Raw genomic sequence first — 20,067 nt, forward strand, 5'->3', positions numbered from 1 at the left:
AATTTTTTCACTATTTTCAAATATAACCACTGAAACCATTTTTTTGGAATTTTTGCTTTAATTCAAGCAAATATAACGATATTCATCCAAAAAACTGTTGAAATTCAATTTCCAATAAGAAATCGTTGTCACAGATTTTGTATCTTGAAGAAAAAAAACATGCGATTTTTTCGGTACACTTTTTAAGGAATTTTTTTCTGGACAAATATTTGACCGAATTCAGCTTATTTACCTATAAAATACTCATTAAAGGTGATTTCATATCGATTGATCAATAAATAAAAATGTACCTTTATTTTTAATAACATTTTCAAAATCGACGTTTCTCGGCCAGAGAAGCACATTTTGAGAATTTTTTCACTATTTTAAAATATAACCACTGAAACCACTAATTTTGTAGTTTTTGCTTTAATTCAAGCAAATATAACGACATTCATCCAAAAAACTGTTAAAATTCAATTTCCAATAAGAAATCGTTGTCACGGATTTTGTATCTTGAAGAAAAAAACAAGCGATTTTTTCGGTACACTTTTGAATGCATTTTTTTCTGGACAAATTTTTGACCGAATTCAGCTTATTTACCTATAAAATACTCATTAAAGGTGATTTCATATCGATTGATCAATAAATAAAAATGTACCTTTATTTTTAATAACATTTTCAAAATCGACGTTTCTCGGCCAGAGAAGCACATTTTGAGAATTTTTTCACTATTTTAAAATATAACCACTGAAACCACTATTTTTGTAGTTTTTGCTTTAATTCAAGCAAATATAACGATATTCATCCAAAAAACTGTTAAAATTCAATTTCCAATAAGAAATCGTTGTCACGGATTTTGTATCTTGAAGAAAAAAACAAGCGATTTTTTCGGTACACTTTTGAATGCATTTTTTTCTGGACAAATTTTTGACCGAATTCAGCTTATTTACCTATAAAATACTCATTAAAGGTGATTTCATATCGATCGATTGATCAATAAATAAAAATGTACCTTTATTTTTAATAACATTTTCAAAATCGACGTTTCTCGGAAAGAGAAGCACATTTTGAGAATTTTTTCACTATTTTAAAATATAACCACTGAAACCATTATTTTTGTACTTTTTGCTTTAATTCAAGCAAATATAACGATATTCATCCAAAAAACTGTTAAAATTCAATTTGCAATAAGAAATCGTTGTCACGGATTTTGTATCTTGAAGAAAAAAAACATGCGATTTTTTCGGTACACTTTTTAATGAATTTTTTTCTGGACAAATTTTTGACCGAATTCAGCTTATTTACCTATAAAATACTCATTAAAGGTGATTTCATATCGATTGATCAATAAATAAAAATGTACCTTTATTTTTAATAACATTTTCAAAATCGACGTTTCTCGGAAAGAGAAGCACATTTTGAGACTTTTTTCACTATTTTAAAATATAACCACTGAAACCATTATTTTTGTACTTTTTGCTTTAATTCAATCAAATAAAACGATATTCATCCAAAAAACTGTTAAAATTCAATTTCCAATAAGAAATCGTTGTCACGGATTTTGTATCTTGAAGAAAAAAACTAGCGATTTTTTCGGTACACTTTTGAATGCATTTTTTTCTGGACAAATTTTGGACCGAATTCAGCTTTATTACCTATAAAATACTCATTAAAAGTGATTTCATCTCGATTGATCAATAAATAAAATTGAACCTTGATTTTTAATAACATTTTCAAAATCGACGTTTCTCGGCCAGTGAAGCACATTTTGAGAATTTTTTCACTATTTTCAAATATAACCACTGAAACCAATTTTTTTGTACTTTTTGCTTTAATTCAAGCAAATATAACGATATTCATCCAAAAAACTGTTAAAATTCAATTTCCAATAAGAAATCGTTGTCACGGATTTTGTATCTTGAAGAAGAAAAACATGCAATTTTTTCGGTACACTTTTTAATGAATTTTTTTCTGGACAAATTTTGGACCGAATTCAGCTTATTTACCTATAAAATACTCATTAAAGGTGATTTCATATCGATTGATCAATAAATAAAAATGTACCTTTATTTTTAATAACATTTTCAAAATCGACGTTTCTCGGCCAGAGAAGCACATTTTGAGAATTTTTTCACTATTTTCAAATATAACCACTGAAACCATTTTTTTGTACTTTTTGCTTTAATTCAAGCAAATATAACGATATTCATCCAAAAAACTGTTAAAATTCAATTTCCAATAAGAAATCGTTGTCACGGATTTTGTATCTTGAAGAAAAAAACAAGCGATTTTTTCGGTACACTTTTTAAGGAATTTTTTTCTGGACAAATTTTTGACCGAATTCAGCTAAATTATCTATAAAATACTCATCAAAAGTGATTTCATCTCGATTGATCAATAAATAAAAATGAACCTCGATTTTTAATAACATTTTCAAAATCGACGTTTCTCGGCCGGAGAAAAACATTTTGAGAATTTTTTCACTATTTTAAAATATAACCATTGAAACCATTATTTTTGTATTTTTTGCTTTAATTCAATCAAATATAACGATATTCATCCAAAAAACTGTTAAAATTCAATTTCCAATAAGAAATCGTTGTCACGGATTTTGTATCTTGAAGAAAAAAACTAGCGATTTTTTCGGTACACTTTTGAATGCATTTTTTTCTGGACAAATTTTGGACCGAATTCAGCTTTATTACCTATAAAATACTCATTAAAAGTGATTTCATCTCGATTGATCAATAAATAAAATTGAACCTTGATTTTTAATAACATTTTCAAAATCGACGTTTCTCGGCCAGTGAAGCACATTTTGAGAATTTTTTCACTATTTTCAAATATAACCACTGAAACCATTTTTTTTGTACTTTTTGCTTTAATTCAAGCAAATATAACGATATTCATCCAAAAAACTGTTAAAATTCAATTTCCAATAAGAAATCGATGTCACGGATTTTGTATCTTGAAGAAAAAAAACATGCGATTTTTTCGGTACACTTTTTAACGAATTTTTTTCTGGACAAATTTTTGACCGAATTCAGCTTATTTACCTATAAAATACTCATTAAAGGTGATTTCATATCGATTGATCAATAAGTAAAAATGTACCTTTATTTTTAATAACATTTTCAAAATCGACGTTTCTCGGCCAGAGAAGCACATTTTGAGAATTTTTTCACTATTTTAAAATATAACCACTGAAACCACTATTTTTGTAGTTTTTGCTTTAATTCAAGCAAATATAACGATATTCATCCAAAAAACTGTTAAAATTCAATTTCCAATAAGAAATCGTTGTCACGGATTTTGTATCTTGAAGAAAAAAACAAGCGATTTTTTCGGTACACTTTTGAATGCATTTTTTTCTGGACAAATTTTTGACCGAATTCAGCTTATTTACCTATAAAATACTCTTTAAAGGTGATTTCATATCGATTGATCAATAAATAAAAATGTACCTTTATTTTTAATAACATTTTCAAAATCGACGTTTCTCGGCCAGAGAAGCACATTTTGAGAATTTTTTCACTATTTTAAAATATAACCACTGAAACCATTATTTTTGTACTTTTTGCTTTAATTCAAGCAAATATAACGATATTCATCCAAAAAACTGTTAAAATTCAATTTCCAATAAGAAATCGTTGTCACGGATTTTGTATCTTGAAGAAAAAAAACATGCGATTTTTTCGGTACACTTTTTAATGAATTTTTTTCTGGACAAATTTTTGACCGAATTCAGCTTTAATACCTATAAAATACTCATTAAAGGTGATTTCATATCGATTGATCAATAAATAAAAATTTACCTTTATATTTAATAACATTTTCAAAATCGACGTTTCTCGGCCAGAGAAGCACATTTTGAGAATTTTTTCACTATTTTTGTAGTTTTTGCTTTAATTCAAGCAAATATAACGATATTCATCCAAAAAGCTGTTAAAATTCAATTTCCAATAAGAAATCGTTGTCACGGATTTTGTATCTTGAAGAAAAAAACTAGCGATTTTTTCGGTACACTTTTGAATGCATTTTTTTCTGGACAAATTTTGGACCGAATTCAGCTTTATTACCTATAAAATACTCATTAAAAGTGATTTCATCTCGATTGATCAATAAATAAAATTGAACCTTGATTTTTAATAACATTTTCAAAATCGACGTTTCTCGGCCAGTGAAGCACATTTTGAGAATTTTTTCACTATTTTCAAATATAACCACTGAAACCAATTTTTTTGTACTCTTTGCTTTAATTCAAGCAAATATAACGATATTCATCCAAAAAACTGTTAAAATTCAATTTCCAATAAGAAATCGTTGTCACGGATTTTGTATCTTGAAGAAGAAAAACATGCGATTTTTTCGGTACACTTTTTAATGAATTTTTTTCTGGACAAATTTTGGACCGAATTCAGCTTATTTACCTATAAAATACTCATTAAAGGTGATTTCATATCGATTGATCAATAAATAAAAATGTACCTTTATTTTTAATAACATTTTCAAAATCGACGTTTCTCGGCCAGAGAAGCACATTTTGAGAATTTTTTCACTATTTTCAAATATAACCACTGAAACCATTTTTTTGTACTTTTTGCTTTAATTCAAGCAAATATAACGATATTCATCCAAAAAACTGTTAAAATTCAATTTCCAATAAGAAATCGTTGTCACGGATTTTGTATCTTGAAGAAAAAAACAAGCGATTTTTTCGGTACACTTTTTAAGGAATTGTTTTCTGGACAAATTTTTGACCGAATTCAGCTAAATTATCTATAAAATACTCATCAAAAGTGATTTCATCTCGATTGATCAATAAATAAAAATGAACCTCGATTTTTAATAACATTTTCAAAATCGACGTTTCTCGGCCGGAGAAAAACATTTTGAGAATTTTTTCACTATTTTAAAATATAACCATTGAAACCATTATTTTTGTATTTTTTGCTTTAATTCAATCAAATATAACGATATTCATCCAAAAAACTGTTAAAATTCAATTTCCAATAAGAAATCGTTGTCACGGATTTTGTATCTTGAAGAAAAAAACTAGCGATTTTTTCGGTACACTTTTGAATGCATTTTTTTCTGGACAAATTTTGGACCGAATTCAGCTTTATTACCTATAAAATACTCATTAAAAGTGATTTCATCTCGATTGATCAATAAATAAAATTGAACCTTGATTTTTAATAACATTTTCAAAATCGACGTTTCTCGGCCAGTGAAGCACATTTTGAGAATTTTTTCACTATTTTCAAATATAACCACTGAAACCATTTTTTTTGTACTTTTTGCTTTAATTCAAGCAAATATAACGATATTCATCCAAAAAACTGTTAAAATTCAATTTCCAATAAGAAATCGATGTCACGGATTTTGTATCTTGAAGAAAAAAAACATGCGATTTTTTCGGTACACTTTTTAACGAATTTTTTTCTGGACAAATTTTTGACCGAATTCAGCTTATTTACCTATAAAATACTCATTAAAGGTGATTTCATATCGATTGATCAATAAGTAAAAATGTACCTTTATTTTTAATAACATTTTCAAAATCGACGTTTCTCGGCCAGAGAAGCACATTTTGAGAATTTTTTCACTATTTTAAAATATAACCACTGAAACCACTATTTTTGTAGTTTTTGCTTTAATTCAAGCAAATATAACGATATTCATCCAAAAAACTGTTAAAATTCAATTTCCAATAAGAAATCGTTGTCACGGATTTTGTATCTTGAAGAAAAAAACAAGCGATTTTTTCGGTACACTTTTGAATGCATTTTTTTCTGGACAAATTTTTGACCGAATTCAGCTTATTTACCTATAAAATACTCTTTAAAGGTGATTTCATATCGATTGATCAATAAATAAAAATGTACCTTTATTTTTAATAACATTTTCAAAATCGACGTTTCTCGGCCAGAGAAGCACATTTTGAGAATTTTTTCACTATTTTAAAATATAACCACTGAAACCATTATTTTTGTACTTTTTGCTTTAATTCAAGCAAATATAACGATATTCATCCAAAAAACTGTTAAAATTCAATTTCCAATAAGAAATCGTTGTCACGGATTTTGTATCTTGAAGAAAAAAAACATGCGATTTTTTCGGTACACTTTTTAATGAATTTTTTTCTGGACAAATTTTTGACCGAATTCAGCTTTAATACCTATAAAATACTCATTAAAGGTGATTTCATATCGATTGATCAATAAATAAAAATGTACCTTTATATTTAATAACATTTTCAAAATCGACGTTTCTCGGCCAGAGAAGCACATTTTGAGAATTTTTTCACTATTTTTGTACTTTTTGCTTTAATTCAAGCAAATATAACGATATTCATCCAAAAAACTGTTAAAATTCAATTTCCAATAAGAAATCGATGTCACGGATTTTGTATCTTGAAGAAAAAAAACATGCGATTTTTTCGGTACACTTTTTAACGAATTTTTTTCTGGACAAATTTTTGACCGAATTCAGCTTATTTACCTATAAAATACTCATTAAAGGTGATTTCATATCGATTGATCAATAAGTAAAAATGTACCTTTATTTTTAATAACATTTTCAAAATCGACGTTTCTCGGCCAGAGAAGCACATTTTGAGAATTTTTTCACTATTTTAAAATATAACCACTGAAACCACTATTTTTGTAGTTTTTGCTTTAATTCAAGCAAATATAACGATATTCATCCAAAAAACTGTTAAAATTCAATTTCCAATAAGAAATCGTTGTCACGGATTTTGTATCTTGAAGAAAAAAACAAGCGATTTTTTCGGTACACTTTTGAATGCATTTTTTTCTGGACAAATTTTTGACCGAATTCAGCTTATTTACCTATAAAATACTCTTTAAAGGTGATTTCATATCGATTGATCAATAAATAAAAATGTACCTTTATTTTTAATAACATTTTCAAAATCGACGTTTCTCGGCCAGAGAAGCACATTTTGAGAATTTTTTCACTATTTTAAAATATAACCACTGAAACCATTATTTTTGTACTTTTTGCTTTAATTCAAGCAAATATAACGATATTCATCCAAAAAACTGTTAAAATTCAATTTCCAATAAGAAATCGTTGTCACGGATTTTGTATCTTGAAGAAAAAAAACATGCGATTTTTTCGGTACACTTTTTAATGAATTTTTTTCTGGACAAATTTTTGACCGAATTCAGCTTTAATACCTATAAAATACTCATTAAAGGTGATTTCATATCGATTGATCAATAAATAAAAATGTACCTTTATATTTAATAACATTTTCAAAATCGACGTTTCTCGGCCAGAGAAGCACATTTTGAGAATTTTTTCACTATTTTTGTACTTTTTGCTTTAATTCAAGCAAATATAACGATATTCATCCAAAAAACTGTTAAAATTCAATTTCCAATAAGAAATCGATGTCACGGATTTTGTATCTTGAAGAAAAAAAACATGCGATTTTTTCGGTACACTTTTTAACGAATTTTTTTCTGGACAAATTTTTGACCGAATTCAGCTTATTTACCTATAAAATACTCATTAAAGGTGATTTCATATCGATTGATCAATAAGTAAAAATGTACCTTCATTTTTAATAACATTTTCAAAATCGACGTTTCTCGGCCAGAGAAGCACATTTTGAGAATTTTTTCACTATTTTAAAATATAACCACTGAAACCACTATTTTTGTAGTTTTTGCTTTAATTCAAGCAAATATAACGATATTCATCCAAAAAACTGTTAAAATTCAATTTCCAATAAGAAATCGTTGTCACGGATTTTGTATCTTGAAGAAAAAAACAAGCGATTTTTTCGGTACACTTTTGAATGCATTTTTTTCTGGACAAATTTTTGACCGAATTCAGCTTATTTACCTATAAAATACTCTTTAAAGGTGATTTCATATCGATTGATCAATAAATAAAAATGTACCTTTATTTTTAATAACATTTTCAAAATCGACGTTTCTCGGCCAGAGAAGCACATTTTGAGAATTTTTTCACTATTTTAAAATATAACCACTGAAACCATTATTTTTGTACTTTTTGCTTTAATTCAAGCAAATATAACGATATTCATCCAAAAAACTGTTAAAATTCAATTTCCAATAAGAAATCGTTGTCACGGATTTTGTATCTTGAAGAAAAAAAACATGCGATTTTTTCGGTACACTTTTTAATGAATTTTTTTCTGGACAAATTTTTGACCGAATTCAGCTTTAATACCTATAAAATACTCATTAAAGGTGATTTCATATCGATTGATCAATAAATAAAAATGTACCTTTATATTTAATAACATTTTCAAAATCGACGTTTCTCGGCCAGAGAAGCACATTTTGAGAATTTTTTCACTATTTTTGTAGTTTTTGCTTTAATTCAAGCAAATATAACGATATTCATCCAAAAAGCTGTTAAAATTCAATTTCCAATAAGAAATCGTTGTCACGGATTTTGTATCTTGAAGAAAAAAAACATGCGATTTTTTCGGTACACTTTTTAAGGAATTTTTTTCTGGACAAATTTTTGACCGAATTCAGCTTAATTACCTATAAAATACTCATTAAAAGTGATTTCATCTCGATTGATCAATAAATAAAAATGAACCTCGATTTTTAATAACATTTTCAAAATTGACGTCTCTCGGCCAGAGAAGCACATTTTGAGAATTTTTTCACTATTTTCAAATATAACCACTGAAACCATTTTTTTGGAATTTTTGCTTTAATTCAAGCAAATATAACGATATTCATCCAAAAAACTGTTGAAATTCAATTTCCAATAAGAAATCGTTGTCACAGATTTTGTATCTTGAAGAAAAAAACAAGCGATTTTTTCGGTACACTTTTGAATGCATTTTTTTCTGGACAAATTTTTGACCGAATTCAGCTTATTTACCTATAAAATACTCATTAAAGGTAATTTCATATCGATTGATCAATAAATAAAAATTTACCTTTATTTTTAATAACATTTTCAAAATCGACGTTTCTCGGCCAGAGAAGCACATTTTGAGAATTTTTTCACTATTTTCAAATATAACCCCTGAAACCATTTTTTGTACTTTTTGCTTTAATTCAAGCAAATATAACGATATTCATCCAAAAAACTGTTAAAATTCAATTTCCAATAAGAAATCGTTGTCACGGATTTTGTATCTTGAAGAAAAAAAACATGCGATTTTTTCGGTACACTTTTTAAGGAATTTTTTTCTGGACAAATATTTGACCGAATTCAGCTTATTTACCTATAAAATACTCATTAAAGGTGATTTCATATCGATTGATCAATAAATAAAAATGTACCTCGATTTTTAATAACATTTTCAAAATTGACGTCTCTCGGCCAGAGAAGCACATTTTGAGAATTTTTTCACTATTTTCAAATATAACCACTGAAACCATTTTTTTGGAATTTTTGCTTTAATTCAAGCAAATATAACGATATTCATCCAAGAAACTGTTGAAATTCAATTTCCAATAAGAAATCGTTGTCACGGATTTTGTATCTTGAAGAAAAAAACTAGCGATTTTTTCGGTACACTTTTGAATGCATTTTTTTCTGGACAAATTTTGGACCGAATTCAGCTTTATTACCTATAAAATACTCATTAAAAGTGATTTCATCTCGATTGATCAATAAATAAAATTGAACCTTGATTTTTAATAACATTTTCAAAATCGACGTTTCTCGGCCAGTGAAGCACATTTTGAGAATTTTTTCACTATTTTCAAATATAACCACTGAAACCATTTTTTTTGTACTTTTTGCTTTAATTCAAGCAAATATAACGATATTCATCCAAAAAACTGTTAAAATTCAATTTCCAATAAGAAATCGATGTCACGGATTTTGTATCTTGAAGAAAAAAAACATGCGATTTTTTCGGTACACTTTTTAACGAATTTTTTTCTGGACAAATTTTTGACCGAATTCAGCTTATTTACCTATAAAATACTCATTAAAGGTGATTTCATATCGATTGATCAATAAGTAAAAATGTACCTTTATTTTTAATAACATTTTCAAAATCGACGTTTCTCGGCCAGAGAAGCACATTTTGAGAATTTTTTCACTATTTTAAAATATAACCACTGAAACCACTATTTTTGTAGTTTTTGCTTTAATTCAAGCAAATATAACGATATTCATCCAAAAAACTGTTAAAATTCAATTTCCAATAAGAAATCGTTGTCACGGATTTTGTATCTTGAAGAAAAAAACAAGCGATTTTTTCGGTACACTTTTGAATGCATTTTTTTCTGGACAAATTTTTGACCGAATTCAGCTTATTTACCTATAAAATACTCTTTAAAGGTGATTTCATATCGATTGATCAATAAATAAAAATGTACCTTTATTTTTAATAACATTTTCAAAATCGACGTTTCTCGGCCAGAGAAGCACATTTTGAGAATTTTTTCACTATTTTAAAATATAACCACTGAAACCATTATTTTTGTACTTTTTGCTTTAATTCAAGCAAATATAACGATATTCATCCAAAAAACTGTTAAAATTCAATTTCCAATAAGAAATCGTTGTCACGGATTTTGTATCTTGAAGAAAAAAAACATGCGATTTTTTCGGTACACTTTTTAATGAATTTTTTTCTGGACAAATTTTTGACCGAATTCAGCTTTAATACCTATAAAATACTCATTAAAGGTGATTTCATATCGATTGATCAATAAATAAAAATGTACCTTTATATTTAATAACATTTTCAAAATCGACGTTTCTCGGCCAGAGAAGCACATTTTGAGAATTTTTTCACTATTTTTGTACTTTTTGCTTTAATTCAAGCAAATATAACGATATTCATCCAAAAAACTGTTAAAATTCAATTTCCAATAAGAAATCGATGTCACGGATTTTGTATCTTGAAGAAAAAAAACATGCGATTTTTTCGGTACACTTTTTAACGAATTTTTTTCTGGACAAATTTTTGACCGAATTCAGCTTATTTACCTATAAAATACTCATTAAAGGTGATTTCATATCGATTGATCAATAAGTAAAAATGTACCTTTATTTTTAATAACATTTTCAAAATCGACGTTTCTCGGCCAGAGAAGCACATTTTGAGAATTTTTTCACTATTTTAAAATATAACCACTGAAACCACTATTTTTGTAGTTTTTGCTTTAATTCAAGCAAATATAACGATATTCATCCAAAAAACTGTTAAAATTCAATTTCCAATAAGAAATCGTTGTCACGGATTTTGTATCTTGAAGAAAAAAACAAGCGATTTTTTCGGTACACTTTTGAATGCATTTTTTTCTGGACAAATTTTTGACCGAATTCAGCTTATTTACCTATAAAATACTCTTTAAAGGTGATTTCATATCGATTGATCAATAAATAAAAATGTACCTTTATTTTTAATAACATTTTCAAAATCGACGTTTCTCGGCCAGAGAAGCACATTTTGAGAATTTTTTCACTATTTTAAAATATAACCACTGAAACCATTATTTTTGTACTTTTTGCTTTAATTCAAGCAAATATAACGATATTCATCCAAAAAACTGTTAAAATTCAATTTCCAATAAGAAATCGTTGTCACGGATTTTGTATCTTGAAGAAAAAAAACATGCGATTTTTTCGGTACACTTTTTAATGAATTTTTTTCTGGACAAATTTTTGACCGAATTCAGCTTTAATACCTATAAAATACTCATTAAAGGTGATTTCATATCGATTGATCAATAAATAAAAATGTACCTTTATATTTAATAACATTTTCAAAATCGACGTTTCTCGGCCAGAGAAGCACATTTTGAGAATTTTTTCACTATTTTTGTAGTTTTTGCTTTAATTCAAGCAAATATAACGATATTCATCCAAAAAGCTGTTAAAATTCAATTTCCAATAAGAAATCGTTGTCACGGATTTTGTATCTTGAAGAAAAAAAACATGCGATTTTTTCGGTACACTTTTTAAGGAATTTTTTTCTGGACAAATTTTTGACCGAATTCAGCTTAATTACCTATAAAATACTCATTAAAAGTGATTTCATCTCGATTGATCAATAAATAAAAATGAACCTCGATTTTTAATAACATTTTCAAAATTGACGTCTCTCGGCCAGAGAAGCACATTTTGAGAATTTTTTCACTATTTTCAAATATAACCACTGAAACCATTTTTTTGGAATTTTTGCTTTAATTCAAGCAAATATAACGATATTCATCCAAAAAACTGTTGAAATTCAATTTCCAATAAGAAATCGTTGTCACAGATTTTGTATCTTGAAGAAAAAAACAAGCGATTTTTTCGGTACACTTTTGAATGCATTTTTTTCTGGACAAATTTTTGACCGAATTCAGCTTATTTACCTATAAAATACTCATTAAAGGTAATTTCATATCGATTGATCAATAAATAAAAATTTACCTTTATTTTTAATAACATTTTCAAAATCGACGTTTCTCGGCCAGAGAAGCACATTTTGAGAATTTTTTCACTATTTTCAAATATAACCACTGAAACCATTTTTTGTACTTTTTGCTTTAATTCAAGCAAATATAACGATATTCATCCAAAAAACTGTTAAAATTCAATTTCCAATAAGAAATCGTTGTCACGGATTTTGTATCTTGAAGAAAAAAAACATGCGATTTTTTCGGTACACTTTTTAAGGAATTTTTTTCTGGACAAATATTTGACCGAATTCAGCTTATTTACCTATAAAATACTCATTAAAGGTGATTTCATATCGATTGATCAATAAATAAAAATGTACCTTTATTTTTAATAACATTTTCAAAATCGACGTTTCTCGGCCAGAGAAGCACATTTTGAGAATTTTTTCACTATTTTAAAATATAACCACTGAAACCACTAATTTTGTAGTTTTTGCTTTAATTCAAGCAAATATAACGACATTCATCCAAAAAACTGTTAAAATTCAATTTCCAATAAGAAATCGTTGTCACGGATTTTGTATCTTGAAGAAAAAAACAAGCGATTTTTTCGGTACACTTTTGAATGCATTTTTTTCTGGACAAATTTTTGACCGAATTCAGCTTATTTACCTATAAAATACTCATTAAAGGTGATTTCAAATCGATTGATCAATAAATAAAAATGTACCTTTATTTTTAATAACATTTTCAAAATCGACGTTTCTCGGAAAGAGAAGCACATTTTGAGAATTATTCTCACTATTTTAAAATATAACCACTGAAACCATTATTTTTGTACTTTTTGCTTTAATTCAAGCAAATATAACGATATTCATCCAAAAAACTGTTAAAATTCAATTTGCAATAAGAAATCGTTGTCACGGATTTTGTATCTTGAAGAAAAAAACTAGCGATTTTTTCGGTACACTTTTGAATGCATTTTTTTCTGGACAAATTTTGGACCGAATTCAGCTTTATTACCTATAAAATACTCATTAAAAGTGATTTCATCTCGATTGATCAATAAATAAAATTGAACCTTGATTTTTAATAACATTTTCAAAATCGACGTTTCTCGGCCAGTGAAGCACATTTTGAGAATTTTTTCACTATTTTCAAATATAACCACTGAAACCATTTTTTTTGTACTTTTTGCTTTAATTCAAGCAAATATAACGATATTCATCCAAAAAACTGTTAAAATTCAATTTCCAATAAGAAATCGTTGTCACGGATTTTGTATCTTGAAGAAGAAAAACATGCGATTTTTTCGGTACACTTTTTAATGAATTTTTTTCTGGACAAATTTTGGACCGAATTCAGCTTATTTACCTATAAAATACTCATTAAAGGTGATTTCATATCGATTGATCAATAAATAAAAATGTACCTTTATTTTTAATAACATTTTCAAAATCGACGTTTCTCGGCCAGAGAAGCACATTTTGAGAATTTTTTCACTATTTTCAAATATAACCACTGAAACCATTTTTTTGTACTTTTTGCTTTAATTCAAGCAAATATAACGATATTCATCCAAAAAACTGTTAAAATTCAATTTCCAATAAGAAATCGTTGTCACGGATTTTGTATCTTGAAGAAAAAAACAAGCGATTTTTTCGGTACACTTTTTAAGGAATTTTTTTCTGGACAAATTTTTGACCGAATTCAGCTAAATTATCTATAAAATACTCATCAAAAGTGATTTCATCTCGATTGATCAATAAATAAAAATGAACCTCGATTTTTAATAACATTTTCAAAATCGACGTTTCTCGGCCGGAGAAAAACATTTTGAGAATTTTTTCACTATTTTAAAATATAACCATTGAAACCATTATTTTTGTATTTTTTGCTTTAATTCAATCAAATATAACGATATTCATCCAAAAAACTGTTAAAATTCAATTTCCAATAAGAAATCGTTGTCACGGATTTTGTATCTTGAAGAAAAAAACTAGCGATTTTTTCGGTACACTTTTGAATGCATTTTTTTCTGGACAAATTTTGGACCGAATTCAGCTTTATTACCTATAAAATACTCATTAAAAGTGATTTCATCTCGATTGATCAATAAATAAAATTGAACCTTGATTTTTAATAACATTTTCAAAATCGACGTTTCTCGGCCAGTGAAGCACATTTTGAGAATTTTTTCACTATTTTCAAATATAACCACTGAAACCATTTTTTTTGTACTTTTTGCTTTAATTCAAGAAAATATAACGATATTCATCCAAAAAACTGTTAAAATTCAATTTCCAATAAGAAATCGTTGTCACGGACTTTGTATCTTGAAAAAAAAACATGCGATTTTTTCGGTACACTTTTGAATGCATTTTTTTCTGGACAAATTTTTGACCGAATTCAGCTTATTTACCTATAAAATACTCATTAAAAGTGATTTCATCTCAATTGATCAATAAATAAAAATGAACCTCGATTTTTAATAACATTTTCAAAATCGACGTTTCTCGGCCGGAGAAAAACATTTTGAGAATTTTTTCACTATTTTAAAATATAACCATTGAAACCATTATTTTTGTATTTTTTGCTTTAATTCAATCAAATATAACGATATTCATCCAAAAAACTGTTAAAATTCAATTTCCAATAAGAAATCGTTTCCACGGATTTTGTATCTTGAAGAAGAAAAACATGCGATTTTTTCGGTACACTTTTTAATGAATTTTTTTCTGGACAAATTTTGGACCGAATTCAGCTTATTTACCTATAAAATACTCATTAAAGGTGATTTCATATCGATTGATCAATAAATAAAAATGTACCTTTATTTTTAATAACATTTTCAAAATCGACGTTTCTCGGCCAGAGAAGCACATTTTGAGAATTTTTTCACTATTTTCAAATATAACCACTGAAACCATTTTTTTGTACTTTTTGCTTTAATTCAAGCAAATATAACGATATTCATCCAAAAAACTGTTAAAATTCAATTTCCAATAAGAAATCGTTGTCACGGATTTTGTATCTTGAAGAAAAAAACAAGCGATTTTTTCGGTACACTTTTGAATGCATTTTTTTCTGGACAAATTTTTGACCGAATTCAGCTTATTTACCTATAAAATACTCATTAAAGGTGATTTCATATCGATTGATCAATAAATAAAAATGTAACTTTATTTTTAATAACATTTTCAAAATCGACGTTTCTCGGCCAGAGAAGCACATTTTGAGAATTTTTTCACTATTTTCAAATATAACCACTGAAACCATTTTTTTGTACTTTTTGCTTTAATTCAAGCAAATATAACGATATTCATCCAAAAAACTGTTAAAATTCAATTTCCAATAAGAAATCGTTGTCACGGATTTTGTATCTTGAAGAAAAAAACAAGCGATTTTTTCGGTACACTTTTTAAGGAATTTTTTTCTGGACAAATTTTTGACCGAATTCAGCTAAATTATCTATAAAATACTCATCAAAAGTGATTTCATCTCGATTGATCAATAAATAAAAATGAACCTCGATTTTTAATAACATTTTCAAAATCGACGTTTCTCGGCCGGAGAAAAACATTTTGAGAATTTTTTCACTATTTTAAAATATAACCATTGAAACCATTATTTTTGTATTTTTTGCTTTAATTCAATCAAATATAACGATATTCATCCAAAAAACTGTTAAAATTCAATTTCCAATAAGAAATCGTTGTCACGGATTTTGTATCTTGAAGAAAAAAACTAGCGATTTTTTCGGTACACTTTTGAATGCATTTTTTTCTGGACAAATTTTGGACCGAATTCAGCTTTATTACCTATAAAATACTCATTAAAAGTGATTTCATCTCGATTGATCAATAAATAAAATTGAACCTTGATTTTTAATAACATTTTCAAAATCGACGTTTCTCGGCCAGTGAAGCACATTTTGAGAATTTTTTCACTATTTTCAAATATAACCACTGAAACCATTTTTTTTGTACTTTTTGCTTTAATTCAAGCAAATATAACGATATTCATCCAAAAAACTGTTAAAATTCAATTTCCAATAAGAAATCGTTGTCACGGATTTTGTATCTTGAAAAAAAAACATGCGATTTTTTCGGTACACTTTTGAATGCATTTTTTTCTGGACAAATTTTTGACCGAATTCAGCTTATTTACCTATAAAATACTCATTAAAAGTGATTTCATCTCGATTGATCAATAAATAAAAATGAACCTCGATTTTAATAACATTTTCAAAATCGACGTTTCTCGGCCGGAGAAAAACATTTTGAGAATTTTTTCACTATTTTAAAATATAACCATTGAAACCATAATTTTTGTATTTTTTGCTTTAATTCAATCAAATATAACGATATTCATCCAAAAAACTGTTAAAATTCAATTTCCAATAAGAAATCGTTTCCACGGATTTTGTATCTTGAAGAAGAAAAACATGCGATTTTTTCGGTACACTTTTTAATGAATTTTTTTCTGGACAAATTTTGGACCGAATTCAGCTTATTTACCTATAAAATACTCATTAAAGGTGATTTCATATCGATTGATCAATAAATAAAAATGTACCTTTATTTTTAATAACATTTTCAAAATCGACGTTTCTCGGCCAGAGAAGCACATTTTGAGAATTTTTTCACTATTTTCAAATATAACCACTGAAACCATTTTTTTGTACTTTTTGCTTTAATTCAATCAAATATAACGATATTCATCCAAAAAACTGTTAAAATTCAATTTCCAATAAGAAATCGTTTCCACGGATTTTGTATCTTGAAGAAGAAAAACATGCGATTTTTTCGGTACACTTTTTAATGAATTTTTTTCTGGACAAATTTTGGACCGAATTCAGCTTATTTACCTATAAAATACTCATTAAAGGTGATTTCATATCGATTGATCAATAAATAAAAATGTAACTTTATTTTTAATAACATTTTCAAAATCGACGTTTCTCGGCCAGAGAAGCACATTTTGAGAATTTTTTCACTATTTTAAAATATAACCACTGAAACCATTATTTTTGTACTTTTTGCTTTAATTCAAGCAAATATAACGATATTCATCCAAAAAACTGTTAAAATTCAATTTCCAATAAGAAATCGTTGTCACGGATTTTGTATCTTGAAGAAAAAAACAAGCGATTTTTTCGGTACACTTTTGAATGCATTTTTTTCTGGACAAATTTTTGACCGAATTCAGCTTATTTACCTATAAAATACTCATTAAAGGTGATTTCATATCGATTGATCAATAAATAAAAATGTACCTTTATTTTTAATAACATTTTCAAAATCGACGTTTCTCGGAAAGAGAAGCACATTTTGAGAATTTTTTCACTATTTTAAAATATAACCACTGAAACCATTATTTTTGTACTTTTTGCTTTAATTCAAGCAAATATAACGATATTCATCCAAAAAACTGTTAAAATTCAATTTGCAATAAGAAATCGTTGTCACAGATTTTGTATCTTGAAGAAAAAAAACATGCGATTTTTTCGGTACACTTTTTAATGAATTTTTTTTCTGGACAAATTTTTGACCGAATTCAGCTTATTTACCTATAAAATACTCATTAAATGTGATTTCATATCATTTGATCAATAAATAAAAATGTACCTTTATTTTTAATAACATTTTCAAAATCGACGTTTCTCGGCCAGAGAAGCACATTTTGAGAATTTTTTCACTATTTTAAAATATAACCACTGAAACCATTATTTTTGTACTTTTTGCTTTAATTCAAGCAAATATAACGATATTCATCCAAAAAACTGTTAAAATTCAATTTCCAATAAGAAATCGTTGTCACGGATTTTGTATCTTGAAGAAAAAAAACATGCGATTTTTTCGGTACACTTTTTAAGGAATTTTTTTCTGGACAAATATTTGACCGAATTCAGCTTATTTACCTATAAAATACTCATTAAAGGTGATTTCATATCGATTGATCAATAAATAAAAATGTACCTTTATTTTTAATAACATTTTCAAAATCGACGTTTCTCGGCCAGAGAAGCACATTTTGAGAATTTTTTCACTATTTTAAAATATAACCACTGAAACCACTAATTTTGTAGTTTTTGCTTTAATTCAAGCAAATATAACGACATTCATCCAAAAAACTGTTAAAATTCAATTTCCAATAAGAAATCGTTGTCACGGATTTTGTATCTTGAAGAAAAAAACAAGCGATTTTTTCGGTACACTTTTGAATGCATTTTTTTCTGGACAAATTTTTGACCGAATTCAGCTTATTTACCTATAAAATACTCATTAAAGGTGATTTCATATCGATTGATCAATAAATAAAAATGTACCTTTATTTTTAATAACATTTTCAAAATCGACGTTTCTCGGAAAGAGAAGCACATTTTGAGAATTTTTTCACTATTTTAAAATATAACCACTGAAACCATTATTTTTGTACTTTTTGCTTTAATTCAAGCAAATATAACGATATTCATCCAAAAAACTGTTAAAATTCAATTTGCAATAAGAAATCGTTGTCACAGATTTTGTATCTTGAAGAAAAAAAACATGCGATTTTTTCGGTACACTTTTTAATGAATTTTTTTTCTGGACAAATTTTTGACCGAATTCAGCTTATTTACCTATAAAATACTCATTAAATGTGATTTCATATCATTTGATCAATAAATAAAAATGTACCTTTATTTTTAATAACATTTTCAAAATCGACGTTTCTCGGCCAGAGAAGCACATTTTGAGAATTTTTTCACTATTTTAAAATATAACCACTGAAACCATTATTTTTGTACTTTTTGCTTTAATTCAAGCAAATATAACGATATTCATCCAAAAAACTGTTAAAATTCAATTTCCAATAAGAAATCGTTGTCACGGATTTTGTATCTTGAAGAAAAAAAACATGCGATTTTTTCGGTACACTTTTTAAGGAATTTTTTTCTGGACAAATATTTGACCGAATTCAGCTTATTTACCTATAAAATACTCATTAAAGGTGATTTCATATCGATTGATCAATAAATAAAAATGTACCTTTATTTTTAATAACATTTTCAAAATCGACGTTTCTCGGCCAGAGAAGCACATTTTGAGAATTTTTTCACTATTTTAAAATATAACCACTGAAACCACTAATTTTGTAGTTTTTGCTTTAATTCAAGCAAATATAACGACATTCATCCAAAAAACTGTTAAAATTCAATTTCCAATAAGAAATCGTTGTCACGGATTTTGTATCTTGAAGAAAAAAACAAGCGATTTTTTCGGTACACTTTTTAATGAATTTTTTTTCTGGACAAATTTTTGACCGAATTCAGCTTATTTACCTATAAAATACTCATTAAAGGTGATTTCATATCGATTGATCAATAAATAAAAATGTACCTTTATTTTTAATAACATTTTCAAAATCGACGTTTCTCGGCCAGAGAAGCACATTTTGAGAATTTTTTCACTATTTTAAAATATAACCACTGAAACCACTATTTTTGTAGTTTTTGCTTTAATTCAAGCAAATATAACGATATTCATCCAAAAAACTGTTAAAATTCAATTTCCAATAAGAAATCGTTGTCACGGATTTTGTATCTTGAAGAAAAAAACAAGCGATTTTTTCGGTACACTTTTGAATGCATTTTTTTCTGGACAAATGTTTGACCGAATTCAGCTTATTTACCTATAAAATACTCTTTAAAGGTGATTTCATATCG

Source organism: Phalangium opilio, unplaced genomic scaffold, assembly GCF_054372755.1.
Source record: "Phalangium opilio isolate 3A_F unplaced genomic scaffold, DU_Popi_V2 ptg000054l_1, whole genome shotgun sequence".
Classification (NCBI taxonomy): Eukaryota; Metazoa; Arthropoda; class Arachnida; order Opiliones; family Phalangiidae; genus Phalangium; species Phalangium opilio.